At 43.3% G+C, this 22,211-nt stretch overlaps 1 protein-coding gene and 1 non-coding gene across 2 annotated transcripts in view; one reads left to right on the top strand and one right to left on the bottom strand.

Moving 5' to 3' along the window:
- The window catches only part of KCNJ3 (potassium inwardly rectifying channel subfamily J member 3), a 276,694-nt gene that overhangs the window by 156,478 nt on the left and 98,005 nt on the right, over nucleotides 1-22,211 (bottom strand). The gene's annotated exons all lie outside the window — the stretch shown is intronic.
- TRNAS-UGA lies at nucleotides 8,709-8,790 on the top strand. The gene has a single exon. It is a non-coding gene; the product is annotated as a tRNA-Ser (tRNA).

The following is a 22,211-nucleotide window of genomic DNA, read 5'->3' on the forward strand; positions in this document are numbered from 1 at the left end:
CTTATTGCAAAAGTTTGCATGGGAAACAATGAATTTCCCTGCAGTGCATTACATGGAGTGCTCATCAGAATACTAATGCATTAGCATAGGATTCTCGGTGGCTGCTTCATTGATTAGTAGTAGCCACGGAGAATTCTGGGTTTTCTTGCAAGTAAGACTGGTTAAAATAGTCTTACTTGCAAGGAAACCTTTTGTGCATTGGGGCCTAAGGGGGAAATTCTGTATGGGACGCTTGTTTCTTCTGAGAATCGCACACAGGCTTTCTATACAGAATCGCATCTGCCCTAAGGGACAGACGCCCAACCCCACCTAATATGCCCGATTCTCTAACCGGCGCCCATGTCATAGGCGCCGGTTAGAAAATCAGGCCTGATCCCAACAAAGGAATCCCCCTGTCACAATCAGCAGTGCGGCTGCAGCAGAGAATCCCCCTCCACACACATACAAGCTTGGCCGGCAGGAGGGATGCCCAGTTCATTCCACCGCCACTGCCGACTCACCCCCCTCTCGAAGTCCCCCGGTAGGAGGGATGCCCACTCCCTTCTGCCGCCAGCCCCATCAATCCCCCAAACCCACGACACTCCCCAACACCATCCGACATTCTCCAACACACACCGATATGCCCTCACACCCCAACATCCCCCCTGACACTTCCCGAATCTCCTCCCATACCTTTAGGAGATGGCCGGCAAGAAGGATGCCCACTTCCCCTGGCCAGCAGGCCTTCCTATTCCAAAATGGGGGGGGGGGGGCCTTCCCCTTCCTAGTGCACCAGGGAGGGGCCTAAGGCTCTGATTGGCCCAGGTGCCTAAGGCCTCCTTCCCAGTACATTCTGGGATGCACTGGGAGTTGCCTAAGATTCCGATTAGCCAGATACCAAAGACCTCTGGGTGGGTGGGTGTTGGGTCAATGTCGTGTGTCGAGGGGTGTTGGGGAATGTCATATCGGATGGGTGTTGAGAAATGTCGGATAATGCCAAGTGGACATTGGGGAGTGCCTGGAGTACGGAGGATCAACAGGGCTGGCAGCAGAAGGGATTGGGAATCCTTCCTGTCAATTGGATGGGGGATGTCGGGAGTGTCAGGAGTTTGGGGGGATCAACAGGTTATGCGGAAGGAGGAAGTAGGCATCCCTCTTGCCACAGACAGTATCAGGAGGTCTGGGGTAGTGGCAAGAGGGAGTGGGCATCATTCCTTCATGGGGGGCGAGTTCCCTACCATGGATGCGCAGCTGATCGCAGCAGTGAGCATAGTGGTCTCGTCTGTTTGAAATGTAGACCAGCTTTTTGTTGGCCTACATTTCAGGCACCTATCGCAGCCCTAGGGAGACACCTAGGGCCACTTAAGCTCGCCCAAGGCCACTTCCGGGCAAAACCATGCTCATGCCCAGCTCTGTTCAACCACAATAGATGCCTTCAGTGTAGTCTGCCTGCCTCGGGGCGTTTTTATTTTTTTAATGGGCGTCCGGATTAGCTGGTTAGACAGCAGTGGGACTCCTACCGCCGCCTACAATCAGGAAGCAGTTTATAGAATTTGGCCCTAAGTGTATAGCCTTCGATGGAAACATTGTTTAACTTTTTTTTTTTTTTTTTAAACCAGGCTTTTCAAACTACCATCAAATTATGGCAGGTGTCGAAGCCTAGAATGGAAAACATAAGAACATAAGAAGTTGCCTCCGCTGAGGCAGACCAGAGGTCCATCTTGCCCAGCGGTCCGCTCCCGCGGCGGCCCATCAGGCCTAATTGCCTGAACAGTGTCCCTGACTAATTTTGTAACTGCCTCTAATCCTCTAATCCTATCTCTATAACCTACCAAATAGAGAAGTTCTCTTTTGGAAAAGCTTGAAATGTATAAGTAAAACAAAATGATAAGGAGAAACTGAACCTTACGACAGAATACCCTTGCAACTTTTCATTCTAAACTATTAATGATAGATGCAGAATGTTGCAGTTGTTGAACTTCCACACACACCCCCCAAAAAAAAAAAAAAAAGCATTTGAAAAGATGATTCATGCTTTAGACTGATTTTTTTTTTTTTCTTTTTTGCAACAGTCTCTGTAACAGAGTCTAATGCATCTGACAGGTCAATGGAAAGAATTTATATCACCAGGTGGCTAAACAAGGCGCGATTCCCCTGCCTGGAGAACAGCTGAAATAGGTCAGAATAAATAAGCCAGGAAGGCGAATGAAGTTAGAAATTGGTCTGACAATAATATAGCCAAAAGGGTGAGAGAAATCTGTGAGCAGGAGGCATTGCAATGGCAGGCAAGACCAGAGAAAATGGCAGATTATGGTGACAGTATCATTTTAACTGTAATTGAGCTCTGGGCTTTGCAAGTTGCTAACAGTTAATGTTAGCCCAGAGAAACTCCAGCTGGAGGTAGATAGAACAAGCTCCGATCCCGTATAGGGAGGAGCGAGGCCAAATCGGCCGAAGCCGGAGCGAGAAGATGGGAGGGGGGGAGGGGGGAGGGGGGAGGGAGGAGGAGAAGGATCACCAATCAGCGAAGGAAGCCGGGGGGGGGGGTTAGGAGAAGAAGGGGAAGCGGAAGGGAAGTCGCCCCTTTTCCCGACGGCGACCCAGGGAGACCGGCGCGACTTCCCTTACCTGCAGGAATTTTTCTCCTTCGGTACGCAGCAGCAGCCCACCTCCAGCGACTTCGCCTCTGATCCGACCATTCAGCCCATCTCCTGCATCGTCGGCTGCGCGGCGTGACCAACGTCACCAAGTCGCCCACCCAGTGAGCTGCCGAGAACCCAGGCCCGTCGCCGTACCCGCCTCTCTATGCACTCAAGAGCCGGTAAGTGCGCGAGGAGCAGGCGGATGTGAAAACCGCTTCACTCGCCCCTGTTTTTCGCCGCCCGTAGCTTCGATCCCTCACCCTGTGAGGAGGTGGGGGGGCATATAGGTAGAAGGCTGACATCTTTACAGTGGTTAAGACATGGGGCACGTCGCCTTGCTTGGACGGCAGGGGGCCAGGCCATGATCTTCACAACAATGTACCGCTGACGAGGGGACACCTCCTTGAACGGGAAGGGTCCGGTGAGCTTAACAAAACTCACTTCGGGCACCTCATCCTATGTCACTGCAAATGACTCACCCTTTTGGTCATTCTGGGAAGCAGCAACAATATCTACTGATGAGAGAAGACAGAACACCCACTAGGACTTAGAGATGATTCCAGCCAAATGCAGAGAGGTCTGCTCCCCTCCCCTCCATAGTGGCTCCACTCTTGGACAGGTTCTGTGCCATATTGCAAATGAGCTCCGGAATTGTATGCCTCAATGGAGATGCTCATACATTGGGTGCTGGACGTGGCTGGGGTGTCCACTTCCTATTACCCATACAGAGAAGATAAGAACACTGCACAATAAAATGGTTAGAGGCAGAGACACATGGAGCTAGCAAAATTGTCTTCACTCAAAAACTCCATCTTGCCCTCCCCCCCCCCCCCCCAAACAATATATTTTTAAGGGCAGCATGTAGTGTAAGATCTCATTCAGAGATCTTTTTTCAGTATTCAGTAGAGATCAACAGATCAAGCTATATTTTTTAAAGCCTATCACTATAGCATTGCCATTGATTGATTTTGTGGGCATAAATGACTGATGGCTTACTTCTATCTCATGTTTTCACTAGTGATATGAAAATAAACTGAAAAACGTCCATATGCAAATATAAAATGTGTTCTTCAATTCCAACACATGTAATGGAATATTAACATTAAGACCACAGATGCACAAATCAAAAGCTAAGAACAGAAAGGAAGGGGAAGGATATCTAATCTATCATTGGAGGAAACCTATCCATGTGCAGATAGACACACTGAGCAAGCTAGGATTAGGCTGAAATCTAGAGTCATCAGTTACCGTGGCAACATTACTCTAAAATCATTTTGCAAAGATTGTTTCACATTATATCTTGGTATCATTAGGCCACCAACAATTCAGAAGATATATGACAGAACAACACAGCACAGGAAAGATGTCACAGAATATATATGAAGTAAAAGCAGTGAAAACTGCCTTCATATTCGGCCTAAGGCCAAAATGTGAACATTTATGAATTTGTCTGCTTGATCCATGAGCAGTGGCAATAATTTGTTCAAATATTTGCAAATTCATACTGGTCTCTAACTATGGTGTATTCCGATGTACAGAGGTTTATAGAGGTAAATGCGTACAAAAGTTGTGGCAACTTTAAGCAAAAATTCAAATCATCTAATATAATAAAAGCCTAAGTGCGCATGGGCACTCTTACCAGCGTGTTCTGTCTTTCGTGCGCTGTAGGTCCCCGCAGGTAGGAGTGCGCATGCGCGCTTACCACATGCATATCTCTCTCTCTTTCTCTCTCTCTCTCCCGAGGTGGATGTCGGCCACGGCAGCTGGCGACACCTGCAGGCCGCGGTGGCTGGCGGCGGCGGCGGCTTGAGGCGGCTGGCGGCAGAGGGCAGACACGAGGTAAGGGGTGCTGCTGGACAGGGGAAGAAACGGGGGTGCCCTAATTCTACTGCTCTGCTGGAATGTCCGATTGGCCTGTATAGTAAAAAACGCTAGCCCCTCTTACATCCCAATGGCTTGTTTGTGTGTTTTTCATTTGGATGTGTTTTTTCGAAAATGGTTCAAAAAGATAGACACATTGAGGATAAGCATAGGTAAGAAACAGACATTTCTGTTTTGAAAATGGTCATGTTCTCTTCTGGATTTTTGTATGTGTTTCACAAAATTTCCAAACATGGATTTGGACATCATATTGAAAATGTCTCTCTGTATTTGTTACTATCTAATTTATTTATACTTATACCTACTGGCATATGCTTTTCCTGAAGCCATTGTCCCAGTTATCTGATGACAGAATTTGATAAACCAGACATGATTTGGAGCAGATATCTAGGTGATTGAAGTTTAATGAGTTGGTGGATTAAGGGCCTTTGTTATCAAGCCGAATAACATGGGCCGGCACAGTAAATGTACCAAAGTCCATAGGGATTCAATGGGCTTCAGTGCATTTGCCATATGGTATGCACTATCATGGCTTACTAAAAGAGGCCCTAAGTGACAGGTTTTCCTAGCATTGTAGTTCCGGTCCTGACCTTCAAAACTCAGTCTAAATATACTTACAGTAATTCACTCTGATATTCCCCCAGGGTTTTATAAAGGTATAAAAAAAAATGCCTCCCATAGCCACACTGTTACAATAAACCATAAAAATGTTCTCTTTTTCCTCCATATGGCCTTCACAACACTTGAAATAGCTCTTACTCAACAAGTTAGGAATACAACTTCTTTAATTAAAGAACAGTCTGAGAATCAGATCTCTATCACATCTCATGTAAAGTGTAATATTAGAATAGTAAGTATAGTTAAATCTTCCAGCTTTTCCTAAATTGCTAGAAGAGTCTAGCTGTCAAAGCACAGCTGAGTACCTTTTGTTTTCCCTCATGCCCTTTCTTCCCTTCTTAAAGGGAGAATATAACTCTTTAGTAGGGATGCCCGAGTTCAGCCTTGAGGGTCACAATCAGGTCTGGGATTCAGGATATCCATGAGATCTGCATGCATACTGTTTCTATTAGGAACAAATCAGTGGCGTACCAAGGGGGGGAGGCAGTCCGCCCCAGGTGCAGACCATAAGCGGGTGCTCCCAGGGTCAGCACCATGGTCCAGGAATTCCACTTCTCTGCCAGTGTCAGGCCTTCTTCTCTGTCGAATCCTGCCTTCATGGAATAAAGGAAGGCCCTATGCCGGCAGAGCAGCAAGTTAAGGCTGCTGACAATGAGAGAACCTTGTGGGCCGCCAGGGCCTTCCCTCTGCTGCATCACTGATGATGCGGCAGAGAGAAGCCTTGGTGGAGGTTGCAAAAAATCTCACGGTGTGATGGGGGAGGGGGTTGGTCAGGTCCGGAGGTGTTGCATAAGGGGATGGGAGGGAAGGATGAAAAGTGGCTGCACATGGGTATAGGAGGGAGGGATAGAAAGCTGCTGCACTTGGGGGTAGTGAGAATTGTTGGACATAGGCTGGAGAAGAGAGAGATGCAACAAAGAGGTAGAAGATGTGAAAGGGAGAAATCCTGCATATGGTGGAGGGGAGGGAGACATTCATGGAAAAGAGAGAAATGTTAGACACAGGGTGGAGGGCAGAGAGAGATAGTGAATGGGGAGAGAGAAAGAAATGTTTCAAATGATAATGGAGGGGAGGGAGAGCTGCTGCATGGAAGAGAATAAAGAGGGTTGTCCCAGGGCACAGACAGGGAGAGAGAGAGAGATCAGACAGTGGGAAAGAAACAGAAATGTTGGATAAGGCAGTGGTAGGGAAGGTACAGAGATGGAAGATGGCCCCAGGCTCTGGTTTTTGTTTGTCTTCTTTTGTCTTCTGTTAACTCACTCTGTCTTCATAACATTCATTGTTTAGTTTGTTCGGTTTGGGAGAGTTGGACCGACATGTTTCGCCCCCAATGCTGTTTCAAGGGTCCTCCCACAACTGCCAGAATTGATCCACCTCAACAAAATTTTAAGTAGATCGATTCTGGAGGTTGTGGGAGGACCCTTGAAACAGCATTGGGGGAAACATGTTGGGTCCAACTCTCCCAAACCGAACAAACTAAACAATGAATGTTATGAAGACAGACGAATTAAACTATACAAGCTAAGTTCTCTGATATAATTATATATTTATAAAACTCATTAATTTAATGAATTGAGTAACCACTAAGCACTTCTATAGAAAACGCTAAAGAACTGTAGCAATAGCACAATGCACTTTTAAAATAGTTGAGAATAAAGAAAAATGAGATAACAATCAGAAAGAGCCAATAAGGAAATAACCACGTAAAGCTCGCCGCGATGAAAGCTATTTGATGCGGTGGAGTGGTGGGACTGAGGCTCATAAATTCTTTTGATAAAGAATTTAAAAGATTTTTGGGATGCTTAGAGTATCTAAAATAAAAAAACTAGAGTTTATATTCTGAGCAGAAGACTATTATTAATCATATTCTTTGAAGATAGTAAATACTGGTGACATATAACTTAGGCATAGGAATTTAGGCCAGCTAAAACCAGGCCTAAATGCCTGCATCTAAGTTATGCGTGCATTGAGTGTATTCTGTAGCGATGCACCTAACCTTTAGGAATCCCCCCCAAAAATCGTCTACAATCCACCTCTGCACATTGCAACTGGTGTATATATATATTTTTTTTTTTTTTACAGAATAATACTTTCCAAGTTGTGCGTGTAACTTTTAATTAGTCCCAATAGTGTCATTTATGAGATAATTGCCAATTATTGATACCAATAAGTCCAATTCATCAATTAAGTTATGCATACACATCAGCTACGCACACTGTTGTACACACACAACATTAGGCATTAAATACAGAATTTAGGGGTTAGTACCCAAATTTGCACACATTGTTATAGAATAAGGGTAGTTGACTGTTCATTGGGCTTATTATTTTTTTATTATTATTTATTTGTCTAAGTGGTTTACATTCAGGTACTCAGTAAAACTATCTGTCCTGGTGGGTTCACAATCTATCTAATGTACCTGGGGTAATGGAGGATTTATGTGATTTGCCCAAGGTCACAAGGAGCAGTGCAGGCCTTGAACCCACAATCTCAGGGTGCTGAGGCTGTAGCTTTAACCACTAGGCCACTCCTTCCTCCTATAATTGGAGTTAATCAGCACTAATTACAGCAATGTGCTATTGTACATGCAAATGCCCTTAGTCACTATTCTGAAATTTGGATGTGAAAATTCCAAAGCGCATGTCTTCTAACGGGGGTGCTGATGTGGGCGGGGCATACCTAGAATGTGTGCACGTAGATTATAGAATGCCTGCATTTATGTTTGCATATGGCACATTTAAGTGCATTTCACTTAATGAAGTCTTTCTTATGTAATTCTTTGGTGTGGTGTTTCAGTTTGTGATTGATTTTATTAGTTGTTTTATTTGTATCCTGCTTAGAAGTTTTGATAATGCAGGCTGTACGTCTTTTAAATAAAAATATACAGCAATAATTATACTAGCCTTTGAGCTGGCATCTAAATAGGAGTGCAAGATTTAATCACTTTTTTCTATAACAGAAAATACTCCCAAACTCATATTTCTCATTATAGAATAGCTGTTTAGTGCATGCTTTCCTGGTACCTAAATGTAGGCCCCTATACAGAATCCACCCCCTGTGAAATCCATCCTGTTAGCAGCCAAGAAGTATGTGTAGGGTTACCAGATTTTACTCTTGTAAAATCTGGACCCATAGCCCCTCCCCCAGGCCCACACCCCACCCTATTACGCCCAAGTCACGCCCTGTTCTGCCCATGCCCAACCCCCTCAACCTGTCCTCGTCCTCGGGACCGCATTGGGAGGGCATCTGCACATGTGCGGTAGCAATACGATGACATCACACACACTTGATGTCACCGCATTGCATCTTCTGCACATGCGCAGGTGCTGTTTTCACTTTAGAAATGATATGGTTTTTGCACACCAGACCCTATTATTAACTAGCTTATCTTCTCAGCCTTTCAAAGTGAATGGTACTAATAGACAACATTACTCATGCATCAGATTTATTTTATTTTACTACTGTTTAACCTAAAAGCATCTATTATTGCATACCTTATTCCAGAGCAAAGAAGTAGACCAGTGGCTAGTGCAGTGGACTTTAAATGAAGGGGCAAACACTCAAGTTCCACATTAACTCTTTAGATGTTTAGTCATGGCCAAGTGGTTAAGGCAATAGACTTGAAATCTATTAGGGTCTCCCCATGAAGGTTCAAATCCTGCTGACTACAAGGCTGTTTGTTCAATGTGATAGTAGAGTTCTTTGAATGTGGCAAAAGCAGTTAGCTTAGCAGGGTTTTAAAAAAAAAGTCTGGGACCATTTCCTAAAAGAAAACTCCATATACCTTTATTATTAAGATGGCCTTGGGAAAATCAATAGTTTTTTTCTAGGATAAGCAGCATAAAATCTGTTTTAAGTCTTTTAGGATCTTCCAGGTACTAATGGCCTGGATTCAGTAGTGTAGTAAGGGGAGGAAGGCAGTCTGTCCCAGGCGCTGTCTTGCTAGGGGCGTGGCACCTGTCCTCCTCTCTGCCTCCCCGCTCCTTCCCCACCCCTTACTGCCACGCATGCATGCCGCTTCCCTTCCCCCTTACCTCTGTAACATTCATGGCACGAGAAGCAACCCATAATCTGCTGTCACGCCTGTGTTGGCTTTTCTTCTGACGTCACTTCCTGGACCCCCACCAAGGAAGTGACATCAGAGAGAGAGCCCATGCAGGCGGAACAGCAGGATGGGGATTCTTTGCTTGCGCAAGGAATGCTACAGAGGTATGGGGAAAGGGAAGCGGTGCATGAATGCAGTAGTGGGGGGGGGGGGGAAGGAGAGGGTAGGAGGGGCATAGAAGAGGGTGAGGAAGGGCGGGATCACCACAGGTGTCTCTCACTCTCACTAAGTCACTGCCTGGATTTGCCACTGTTGGAAACAGGATACTGGGCTTGAGGGACCATGGGTCTGTTTCAAGATGACAATACTTCTGTCCTTATTTTATGCTCAGTAATTGAAACTTTTACTTTTGAACTACCCCACTGCAACCTTTAAATTAAGTGCCACAAATTTCCTGCCTAGTCCTTCATAGGACAGGCTATAGGTGGGGAAGGGGCATGGACTTACATTGGACTGTCTCTGCTACAGAAATTGTGAAGGTGACAAAAACAGAGAAAACAGTCCTCCACAAATGAGTCACCAAAGCATGCAACAGCGGGGGTCGATGCTGTTGTGTGCTTTAGCAGAAAATGTGGATGCATACATGGAGATGTATATCAAAGAAGAGACAAGTTAATTTAATCCTCCACAGACTCCAACGGATTCATAATGCCGCGGCCAAGCTCATCTTCGCTAAAAGTAAATTTGACCATGTCTCCCCGCTCCTGGCCAAGCTCCACTGGCTTCCGATAATCGCCAGGGTCCACTATAAATGCGCCTGTTTAACTTTCAAAATCCTATATGGTATCCTCCCTCCCTTTATCCCTCTTTCTTGGAATTCCTCAAACCCTAATACCACCAGATCCTCCCACAAATTAAAACTATCCTTCCCCTCGCTAAAAGGCATTTCCCACACAGGAAAGCTAGGGACCTCCCTCCACTTCAAAATCACTGAGCTCTGGAACAACCTTACTTCCCCTCTTCGGAACTTGAGCTCTCTCCAAGTTTTCCGCAAACATCTGAAAACCTGGCTTTTCTCAAAAAATGTAAGTCTCCCTCCAACTTAGGAATCAAGGAAACTCTTATATCTTGGCATCCCAAGTCCTGTAAATTTTCTTCACACTTCTACCTCTAACCCTCTGTTGTAGTTCCTTCCTATTTCTCCTACTGTAAACCGCGTCGAGCTCTACGAACGTGGAGATGATGCGATTTACAAACCTAAGGATTAGATTAGATTAGATTAGATTAATGAGAATAACTAATGGTCAGACTTTATGGACCATTCAGGTCTTTATCTGCCATCATTTACTATGTTACTATAATTTACGTAAATTTGATCATGTAACCCCTTCTTTAAAAGAGGCATGTTGGTTACCTGCCTCTTTTACAAAGCCACGCTAGTGGCTGCCACGCAGCAACAGCCCCGAAGCCCTTTAAATCTCTATGGGCTTTGGGGCTGTTAGCGTTGTAAAAGAGGCCCTAAATAAAGGAGAACCTTTATATCTTATGCATTTATTGAGTCCATATGTATCGTTAAGACCACTTAGATCAGGAGCTCAAAATCGTCTTACAGTTCCGACATATCAAGAAATAGTCCATGAACATGTCAGAGCTGCTATCTTTTCAATCATTGGCCCCAAGTTTTGGAATTCTTTACCATTAAATCTTAGATTATTGAATTCTGTTGAAAAATTTAAGACTGATCTTAAAACATTTTTATTTGTAGATGCTTACGAAACATAACAGTAAACCTTATTAAAAAAGAGAAGAATTGTATGATGGGTTTAGCTGTGCTGGAGCTCTGCAGAACAAGGATTGCCAAATTGTATTTACTTTCACTTTTATTTACTATCCCCCCTTTTATAAAACCATGGAAGCGGTTTTTAACGCAGGCCGACGCGCTGAATGCTCTGCGCTGCTCCCGACACTCATCGTGTCGGGAGCAGCACAGAGCGTTCAGTGTGCTGGCTTGTCCTAAAAATCTCTTTTGCAGTTTTGTAAAAGGTAGGTATAAAAAAATTGTAGTTCAACCTTTTATCCTTAAATTCATGTATATGTGAGTGGTTTGAAATTTGTTTTAATTGTATCATTGAATTTTAGATTGTAAGCCACCCAGAAGGACTGTCAATGGTGTGGGATAGTAAGATTTTAATAGACTTGGCTTTGTAAAACAGGCTGCAAGTTTCCAAGTTTATTAAAATCTTACTATCCCACACCATTGACAGCCCTTTAAATCTCTATGGGCTTCGGGGCCGTTATTGCGCAGCAGCCGCTAGCGCGGCTTTGTAAAACAGGCCTTTGGATAAGAGGCAAGAGGCTCAGGTTGATTATCTGAGATAGTAACGATCTATTAGAACTTATTTTTATGAACATTTTAGGCTTCTTGTTCAGAGTCTGATTTTGTCCCAATTAGATTATTGTGGTATTTTATATTCAGATATATTATTGTCAAACTGAGGAATAAGATACAACTATTGCAGAATATGGCTGCTCAAATGATATTTAGGGTAAATTCACTCAAGTGTCACCTTTGTTCAGAGAGCTTTATTGGTTATATCATTCCAAGCATGAATAACATTTAAAAATTGTTTTATTTTTAAGATTTTTTTAATGGACTGACTTCATCATAGATTTTTCAACTAATATATTTTCCAATTAGACCTAATTCCAGTCAAAAGTCTCAAAGACTAATTAAAGTTGCACCTTCGTTTGATATGTAATAAACTTTCTCTTATCATTTTGTGCAAATTTGAAATGCTCTACCTCGGTCATCAAAAAATCAATCTTCATATATGCTCTTTCAGAAAGGTCTGAAGACATTTTTATTTGAGAAGTTTATATGAGTTAGAGATTGGGTGATTATATGTTTGCGATGAATTATATCCTGTAATAAGAAGGAATATAATTTTCATTGTGAGCTGCTCTGAACCTATTTGTAGGGGAAAAGTGGTTTATAAATACCAACTTAGATTAGATTAGAAGAGGCTGATGTACACAGACTGGTGAGAGGGACCTTGGCGTGAGTATCTGTGGACATCAAGGTGACAAAACAATGTGACAAGGCAGTGTCCATTCCAAATGTTTGCTAGGCTGCATAGTGATAGGCATAAAGTCATAAACAGAAAAAGAAAGGAGATGATAATGCACTGGACAACTCATTGGCAAAGGCCCATTTTGAGTATTATTTTTAATTTAGAGGCTGTACCTCATTAAGGACATAAGAAGACTTGACAAGGTGACAGAAATGGTATGGGATTTGCACTAAAAGAAGTTTGAGAGGAGACTTGAAGACATAAATATGTATATCCTAGAGCAGGAGTAGGCAATTCCGGTCCTTGAGAGCCACAGACAGGTCAGATTTTCAGGATATCCACAATGACTATGTATGAGATGGATTTGCATGCACTGCCTCCTTGAGATGCAACGTTTCATGATCTGCCGATCATTTCTTCAGGGCTCTTTAGTACTAGCAGCAGACTCTTAAGCGCTTCTAATACTAAAAAGCCCTGATGAAATGATTGGCAGATCATGAAACGTTGGCCATTGTTGGCTTTATTTGATTCAGTGAGGAAGCTGTAGCCACGTTAAGGCAAAGATAAGTGCTGCTTGAGTTTTGTACTTTTAAATACAGCATTACATATAGCATTAAATAAGGGTTGTTTCGCCAATGATAGAATGTTGGAGGGGAGCTAAAGAGCAATTTAAGCTCCCCTTCAGAGCTCCAGAGCAACGTCTGGCCTGCAGCTTCTGAGGAGTTTTTCCCTTGTTGAGTTATGCCTGCTTGAAAATGCAGTTTAATGTAGATAAGGAGTTAAGCGATTGAGCATTCTTTATGCTACCGGCGCAGATTTCAACTGGAGAAATATTAATTGATTGATCTGAAGATCTCCTCCGGTTCCTCCATTTTTGCTGTTTTGTTATACAAATCAAGTTTTGCATATTGTTTGTGGATATCCTGAAAACATGACTGGCAAGGGGGTACTCCAGGACCAAGCTGGCATAGTGGTGAGAGCTACAGCCTCAACACCCTAAGGTTGTAGGTTCAAACCCCACATTGCTCCTTGTGACCCTGGGCAAATCACTCAATTCTCTACTGCCCCAGGTACATTACATAAGATTATGGGTCTGCTGGGACAGATAGGGAAAATGCTTGAATACCTGATTTGTAACTTATTCTAAGCTCTTTTGGGAGGACAGGCCAAAAAAACAAATAAATTTGGACAAGTGCATAACTGTACCATACTTTAGTGAAAGGACTCCTATGAATGACCATTACTTTGCGGTCTGTAGCTAATTCCCTTTGAACGCTTTTGAAGTCCTATTTCAATCATGCATGATTGAAAGTAACTTTTATTTCCTATACTGTATATTTGACATTTTACACAGCAAATATTTGTATAGTCCCAAGCTTCAGTTACAAAATGCAAAATGTCACATAGCTGCTTTTCACTGTGAGAACAACTTTATTGACAAAATGATTACAAATTACACTAAACTCTTAGAAAGCAGAACCATATAATTTGTACCATCAATATCAGTATTAACCAATAGAAATCTGACAACAATCTGAGATGTCCTTTGGTATTCCAAGGGTTACCCTAGCAACACACAGTTGGTTTTCATAGCTTCCATAGAACCTTAGTGAGCTCCAATGATATATTTTGAAATCCACTTGCTATTAGTTTTTAACTCCAGCACTGTGAATCCTGTCATCGTGGAAACAAAAGTCCCTGAGGACCAGCTTGAACCAGATCTCTCAGGTCCTTGATCATATTTACGACCATGTCCTAGTCTTTGCTTATTAACTTCTATCCTGATATATTGCAAGCAAAACAGAAATACAAATCATATAACTCTTTGGAGCATGAATTAGATGCTGTTAAAATTATGCCTTTAACAATTCCTATTTACATTTTATTTTATGCAGGATAAGAGTGCTCGTAAAATATATTGTGGAACAACGGTAAGGATACTTTACAGTGAAGTAAATTCCTCACCGAAGTAATTTCTAGATTAAGGGCTCCTTTTATGAAGGTGCGCTAGGGCTTTAATGCGTAGAATAGCGCGCGCAACATTGTCCCGCATGCTAGACCTTAACGCCAGCATTGAGCTGGTGTTAGTTCTAGAAGCGTAACATGCGGTAATTCCCTGTGTGCGCTAAAAACGCTAAAGCGCCTTAGTAAAAGTAGCCCTAAGAGTTGGGAGAAGAGTCAGTTTAAAAACATGGAAAGCTGTGAATAAAAATACGGTCCAAGATCAAGACTAGAAAAAGTGGAATGGAAGAGGAAGCAACTGTCATTCGGGATGGATGTAAAACCTTGTATGGTTGTACGGTATAATAGAGCCAGACAAGAGAATGATGTTCAGCAGAGTGGAAGCAACTAGGGTTTGTTCTTTCCCAATTCTGAACACAGAAACCAATGGGTGGGTGTGAGGGAGTCAGGGATTCTCTCACGAGTCATGTTGTTATGATGGTGGGCAGTAGAGAGTGCTGGCCAATTAGTGGGTAAACTACCGGGTCCATAATGCATTGAGCTCTGTAGTTCAGAGTTCAATCCACAACCAGCAGGTGATGATGAACTACAGGGTCCAAGATGCATTGAGCTTTGTAGCTCAGAGCTCAACCCTCATCCAGCAGGTGGCGCTGACCTGCATGCGTATGACCCTGCTGAGTCATGGGGTGGAACCCAGGCAGGCAGAGCTTCATATGCCCAATCTGGGATTCATTCTGTGAGAAGGTGAAAGCCTACACAAAGAGACTTCCCTGAGCAGAGAAGGCTCAGAAGCCGTGGGTTAAGGAGAACCTCGGGTGAAGCTGAGAAGACTGAGAATGATTGCATGGAAGAGCTGGTATGATGAGTGGTGTTGTGTTTGGCTGGATGAGAAGCCTGCTGAATATATTGGAAGCATGGACAGTAAAGGTGCTGTTTATTTGGTTGAGATTGTCTGCCAAAGAGCCTAACACTGCTGTGAAAGGAACAACTAATGTCTGGGGTGGCTGAGGTAGGCCATGCAGGTTTTGAAATTGCTAAGAGCTGATTAACTGGTTAAGCACTGAATGTGAATTGATACTGTCTATAGAATAAACTGTTACACTAGACCAAGAGACTGAACTTACAGTATAGAGTTTTGGTTTCTCTGAGCTTGTGAAGGAACAGACTCGGGTCCTGTACACCAATAAACGTGTTCATTATACCTTCAAGAGCAGGGGTCCCCAAAGTTCCTCCTTGAGGGCCGAATCCAGTTGGGTTTTCAGGATTTCCCCAATAAATATGCATGAGATCTATGCGCATGCACTGCTTTCAATGCATATTCATTGGGGAAATCCTGAAAACCCGACTGGATTCGGCCTTCAAGGAGGGACTTTGGGGACCCCCGTTCAAGAGTGTTTAGAAGTGTATATGTGAATACATAGAGGGTTCATCATAGTGGGGTAAGTAGGGTCTGCATTGCAGGAGGGGGGGTGGACATAGTCAATTCCGGTCCTCGAGAGCTGGAGCCAGATCAGGTTTTCAGGATATCCACAATGAATATATATGAGATGGATTTGCATGCACTGCCTCCTTGAGATGCAAATCTATCTCATGCATATTTATTGTGGACTGGAATTGCCTACCCCTGGCATAGAGAAGTCTTTGGAAGGGATTTGAATTTTTAATGTGTTTTGTTTTTTGGGTTTTTTTTCATTTCTGAAACCAAAAGAGGCCTGAATTGTATAGAGATTAGACAAGGTACAGAGAAGAGCAATGAAAATGATAAAAGGGATGGGACAACTTCCCTATGAAGAAAGGGTAAAGCAGCTAGGGCTCTTCAGCTTGGACAAGAGATAGCTCAGGGGTGATATGATAGAGGTCTATAAAATAATGAGTGGAGTGGAAAGGATAGATGCGAATCGCTTGTTTGCTCTTTCAAAAGTACTAGGACTAGGGGGCATTTGATGAAGCTACTAAGTAGTAGATTTTAAACAAACCAGAGAATATATTTCTTCATACAACATGTAATTAAACTCTGGAATTCATTGCTGGAGAATGTGGTGAAGTCAGTTAGCTTAGCAGGGCTTAAATAAAGTTTGAATAATTTCTTAAAAGAGAAGTCCATAGGTCGTTATTGAAAAGTCTTGGGGAAATCCACAGCTTATTCTTAGGATAAGCAGCATAAAATCTGTTTTACTATTTGGAATCTAGCTAGGTATTTGGGACCTGGGTTGGCAACTGTTATAGAGATTTGTTTGAGTTCCTCTGATTCATCAGAATTGAATACTATTTCTGGCACCAGTAGCGCCCCTACATCTTCCTCGATGAAGACCGAGGCAAAGAATTCATTTAATCTCTCCACTCTGGTCATGTCTTCCCTGAGGGCCCTTTTTTATCCTTTGGTCTTCTAGCAGTACAACTGATTCTCTTCCTGGCTTCTTGCTTTTAATATACGTACATAAAAAAGTTTTTACTCTGTGTTTTTGCTTCTAGCACAATCTTTTTTTTTTTTTTTTTTAAGGCCTCTCTTCGCCTTTCTTATCAGGGTCTTGCATTTGACTTGTCATTCCTTGTGTTTACAATTATTTTCAGTCAGATCCTTGTTCCACTTTCTGAGGGATTCTCTTTTAGCTCTAATAACTTCCTTCACCTCGCTCATTAACCATGCTAGCTGCCATTTGGTCTTCCTTCCTCCTTTTTTAATACATGGAATATATGTAGTCTGGGCCTCCAGGATGGTATTTTTGAATGACATCCACGTCTGATGTATATTTTTGACATTTGCAGCTACACCTCTAAAGTTTCTTTTTTTTTTTTTTTTTTTTTAATCTTTCTCCTCATGTTATCATAGTCTCCTTTTTTTAAAGTTAAGTGCTGTTGTATTGAATTTCCTGTGCAAACTTATTCCAGGGATTATATCAAATCTGATCATATTATGATCACTGTTATCAAGCGGCCCCAACACCACTACCTCCCACACCAATTCAAGCACTCCAATAAGAACCAGATCTAGAATTGCTTCACCTCTTGTTGGTTCCTGAGCCAGCTCCTCCATAAAGCAGTCCTTGATTTCATCATGGAATTTTAACTCCCTAGCATGCCCTGATGTTACATTTACATAACATAATATACTTGTATACCACAACTATCTCTCAGTTCTGTGAGGTTAACAGAGTAAAAAATGCTGTACATTCACAAAGAATTACAATCCTTAGCTGAAAAATGTATCAAACAAGTATATTTTTAACAATTTGCCAGATAGGTGTTAGAGCATAATATAAAATTACCAAGATGTTTACCCAGTCATTATCGGGGTAGTTGAAGTCACCCATTACTATTGTATTACCCAGTTTTTTAGCCTCCCTAATTTCTTTGTTTCTGTTTTGTTTTAATTTATTTATAACCCGCCTTTCACAAGGTGGCTCACAGTATCAACATGCACAATAAAATATACATAAAGAAAACACAACCAAGCAATCTGCAACCCTGTATGTTCCTGGGAGAGCACAGAATGAATAGAAAAGCTTAGGGGCTCATCTACTGTAATGTTGCATATGTGAGATGCTCCAAGCAGACATGCAAAAAGCTTCAGACAATACAGAATATAGCTTTGTGATCTATTCATTGACTAAATCTATTTTATAAAATCTCATTGGCTTCCTATGGAGGTGAGGATTCTTTTTTTACGTTGTCTAGCTTCTTGTTTAAGAGAGGAAAAGCTAAAGAAATGTGAAAGATAATTTTGTAGTTTTCAATGTCCTAGAAACATCAAACAATTAAAATTATTTGAACAAATGTTACCCTATCAAGCTGCTACACTAGAAAATGAGATTTCTTTTGATTCTTAGCAGTGGATTTCCCCAAGCCATCTTAATAATGTTTTAGGAAATTATCCAAACCATCTTTTTAAACCCTGCTAAGCTAAATACTTTCACCACATTCTCCAGCAATGACTGCCAGTTTTTAATTATAAATGTGTGAAGAAATATTTTCTCCAGTTCATATTAAATTTACTACTTTGAAGCTTCATTACATGCCTTCTTAGTCTTAGCATTCTTAGTCTATGCCCCCCTAGTCTTAGCACTCCACTAGGTATTTTATAGACCTTTATTATACCATCCCTTAGCCATTTCTTCTCCAAGTTGAAGAGCCCTAGCCACTTTAATCTTTCCTCATAGGGAAGTCATCCCATCCCTTTTATCATTTTTGTCGCCCTTCTCTAAACCTTTTCCAATTCCGCTGGCGACCAGAATTGCACATAGTATTCGAGATGCAGCCATACCATAGAGCGATACAAAGGCATTATAACATTTTCATCTTTGTCTTCCATTCCTTTCCTGATAATCCTAACATTTTGCTTGCTATCTTAGCCACCACTGAACACTGAGCTAAGGGTTTCAACCTATGGCATTTTGTATGTCTAATGGTCTGAAAATGAGCCCCAGTATATGTTAGCAGAAATGCTTACTGTGATACCTTTGGGTGTCATCAGGAATGTCCCAAGCCCAACATGATAGTTTCTTGTTTAGCAAGTGTGTATTTGGAGATGTGTAGTGTTGCCGTGCGTTGGGTTCTTGTGGGTTGAGTGCGGTACTTGGGGGCTGGAAGCCAGAAAGGGGATGTACAGCTGCTGCAGTAGTATGTATCCCAGGGAAACTAAACTGATATAGCCAGACTGCTGGGGGAAGGTGCAATTGACAGGTACCCAGCAAAGGGTGGGAAATCCATGGGGGGATATAAAGCCCAGTTGGAGGAAAAGAACCCATGTCCAGCCCTTGTCTCATTAAGTTATCCTCAGGAGCTATGAAAGAGTTTAGAGCTCAGAGTGGGAGGAAACGCCTGGAGTGGGAGGGATGGTTCCCTGGCCCAGTAACTACCGTATTTTCACGCATATAACGCACGCATTATACGTGTTTTTACAAACCGTGCATAAGCTTGTGCGGTATATGCGTGAGCGCGCTATATAAAATTGTTTTTACATAGTTCCCACCCCGCCCGATGCCCGATTCATCATCCGGAAGGACCGCTCGCACCCCCACCGCTCGCACTCCCACCCCGATGGACCGCTCGCACTCCCACCCGAAGAACCGCTCGCACCCCCACAGCCTCCCCCCCCATGGAGAAGCTGTCTACCTTGTTTCCGGATGCCAGTGAGCCCAGCTGCTTCCTCTGCCGGCGGTCCTGCCCCTTCTCTGAGCCCTGCTGCGCTGCTTCCTCTTCCGGCGGTCCCGCCCTTTCTCTGACATCAGAGAAAGGGCGGGACCGCCGGAAGAGAAAGCAGCATAGCGCAGGGCTCAGAGAAGGGGCGGGACCGCCAGCAGAGGAAGCAGCTGGGCTCACTGGCATCTGGAAACAAGGTAGACAGCTTCTCCATGGGGGAGGGGGGGAGGCTGTGGGGGTGCGAGCGGTTCTTCGGGTGGGAGTGCGAGCGGTCCATCGGGGTGGGAGTGCGAGCGGTGGGGGTGCAAGCGGTCCTTCCGGATGATGAATCGGGCGTCGGGGGGGGGCATCAGGCTTTCAGGATGGGGACAGGACTTCAAGGGGGGACAGGCAGACCTTCAAGGGGGGACAGGACTTCAAGGGGGGGCAGCCAGAGGAGAGTCGGGGCAGCGAACGGAGAGTCGGGGCAGCGAAAGGAAAGTCGGGGTGGGTGAAAGGAGAGTCGGGGCAGCTAGAGGAGAGTCAGGGCAGCCAGAGGAGAGTCAGGGCTGCATGCGCGGTATACCCGTGTGCGCGGTATATAAAAATTTCTTTACATAGATTTGTGTTTCCCACGCGCTATACACGTGTGCGCGTTTTACACAGGTGCGCATTATCTACGTGAAAATACGGTACTCTTGGGAAAGATAAAAGTACTGGGAGGAAGAATGGATATACCTAAGAGACAGGAAGGGGGTGGTCCCTTTAAATGCTGGGGGAGGGGAACATTCCATAGATCAGCAGCAACACTTGGGAGTAACAGAAATGCTGGAAGGGACACGAGTAAACCCTAAGACTTCCTAAAAGGAGAAAGAAGGAGAGATTCCCCTGGAGGGACACTGGAATGGAACTCTTTTCTGTTTTAACTCTTCCAAGCTGAATCCTGTTTACATAGATTATGCCCAGGATCTGTGAGACAGCCAGATTGCACTGCAAGCTGTGGCTTCCAAACCCACCTGTGCCCTAGGCAGTGGCCTTAGATACCACATTACATAGTCAGCACTCCACACTAATGGCATAAATCATTTTGAACATTAACCTTATGCATTATCTCTCTTTTGTCAGGAGAGATATCGATATGGGTCCCAATTAGAATCTCTGCATTGGATTATTGTAGCTAATAAGTACAATTTATGCATGAGGTGATGTCTCTTTGCAACTTTGATTTAGTGACTTATACAGTTTCTCTATTTTTTTTAATCGGAAATATTTCACAGTCATTTATCTTAACTTCGAAGACATTTTGTATTCTGGTTCTTGAACTACCATTTTTAATTTATTCTCACACTCTTTGGTCAACAGCCAGTTACATTGAATATGACATGACCACAGTTGCCTCAAGTATTGTATGATTCATCCTTCAGTTCTAAGAAAGCGACTGGTTTTATTTCATTTTTACTTCTGCTTCCTTCTTCTCAAAGTCTATGATCGAAAATCAAGTCAGAATCCCCCAGGACCCTAACGAATGCCTTTTCTGAAAACATCCGGTCATTGTTATTCTACAGAATGTTGAAAATGATTCTATATTTCAATTTCATTTTGCGTACTCATGTTTAGTTTGTAGACTCACACTCACCCAGTGCAGAGGATCCTTAAAATACTGTAGCTTTTTAGGGTACATTAGACTGTGAGCCTACCGGGACAGAAAGGGAAAATGCTTGAATACCTGACTGTAAATCACTTAATTCACCTTGTCCAACTGGTATATCTCAAATCTCAATTCTTAGGGTCTTTGCACTAGTGATTTTTATCTCCTGTGAGCTGAAGCTTTGCAATAGCTATCTGCAGGCCGAAGGGCTTGTGGTTACAATGTCGCATTATAAAAGCTTTGCAATGTACAACTTAGAAGGGCAGAAATACATAATGTATAAACAACTAGTATTTTAGCCCGTTACATTAACGGGTGCTAGAATATGTCTGTGTGTCTTTATTTCTGTCTCTCTCTCTCCCTCCCGCTGTCTGTCTCTCTCCCTGGCCCCCTTTGTCTGTCTGACTTTCTGTGTCTCTTCTTTTCTTTCTATCTTTCTGTCTCTCTCCCTGCCTCCTATGTAACATAGTAACATAGTAGATGACGGCAGATAAAGACCCGAATGGTCCATCCAGTCTGCCCAACCTGATTCAATTTAAATTTTTTTTTTCTTAGCTATTTCTGGGCGAGAATCCAAAGCTTTACCCGGTACTGTGCTTGGGTTCCAACTGCCGAAATCTCTGTTAAGACTTACTCCAGCCCATCTACACCCTCCCAGCCATTGAAGCCCTCCCCTGCCCATCCTCCTCCAAACGGCCATATACAGACACAGACCGTACAAGTCTGCCTAGTTCAATCTTTAATATTATTTTCTGATTCTAAATCTTCTGTGTTCATCCCACGCTTCTTTGAACTCAGTCACAGTTTTACTCTCCACCACCTCTCTCAGGAGCGCATTCCAGGCATCCACCACCCTCTCCGTAAAGTAGAATTTCCTAACATTGCCCCTGAATCTACCACCCCTCAACCTCAAATTATGTCCTCTGGTTTTACCATTTTCCTTTCTCTGGAAAAGATTTTGTTCTACGTTAATACCCTTTAAGTATTTGAACGTCTGAATCATATCTCCCCTGTCTCTCCTTTCCTCTAGGGTATACATATTCAGGGCTTCCAGTCTCTCCTCATACGTCTTCTGGCGCAAGCCTCCTATCATTTTCGTCGCCCTCCTCTGGACCGCCTCAAGTCTTCTTATGTCTTTCGCCAGATACGGTCTCCAAAACTGAACACAATACTCCAAGTGGGGCCTCACCAATGACCTGTACAGGGGCATCAACACCTTCTTCCTTCTACTGACTACGCCTCTCTTT

The sequence above is a fragment of the Geotrypetes seraphini genome, chromosome 5 (assembly GCF_902459505.1).
Source record: "Geotrypetes seraphini chromosome 5, aGeoSer1.1, whole genome shotgun sequence".
NCBI lineage: Eukaryota > Metazoa > Chordata > Amphibia > Gymnophiona > Dermophiidae > Geotrypetes > Geotrypetes seraphini.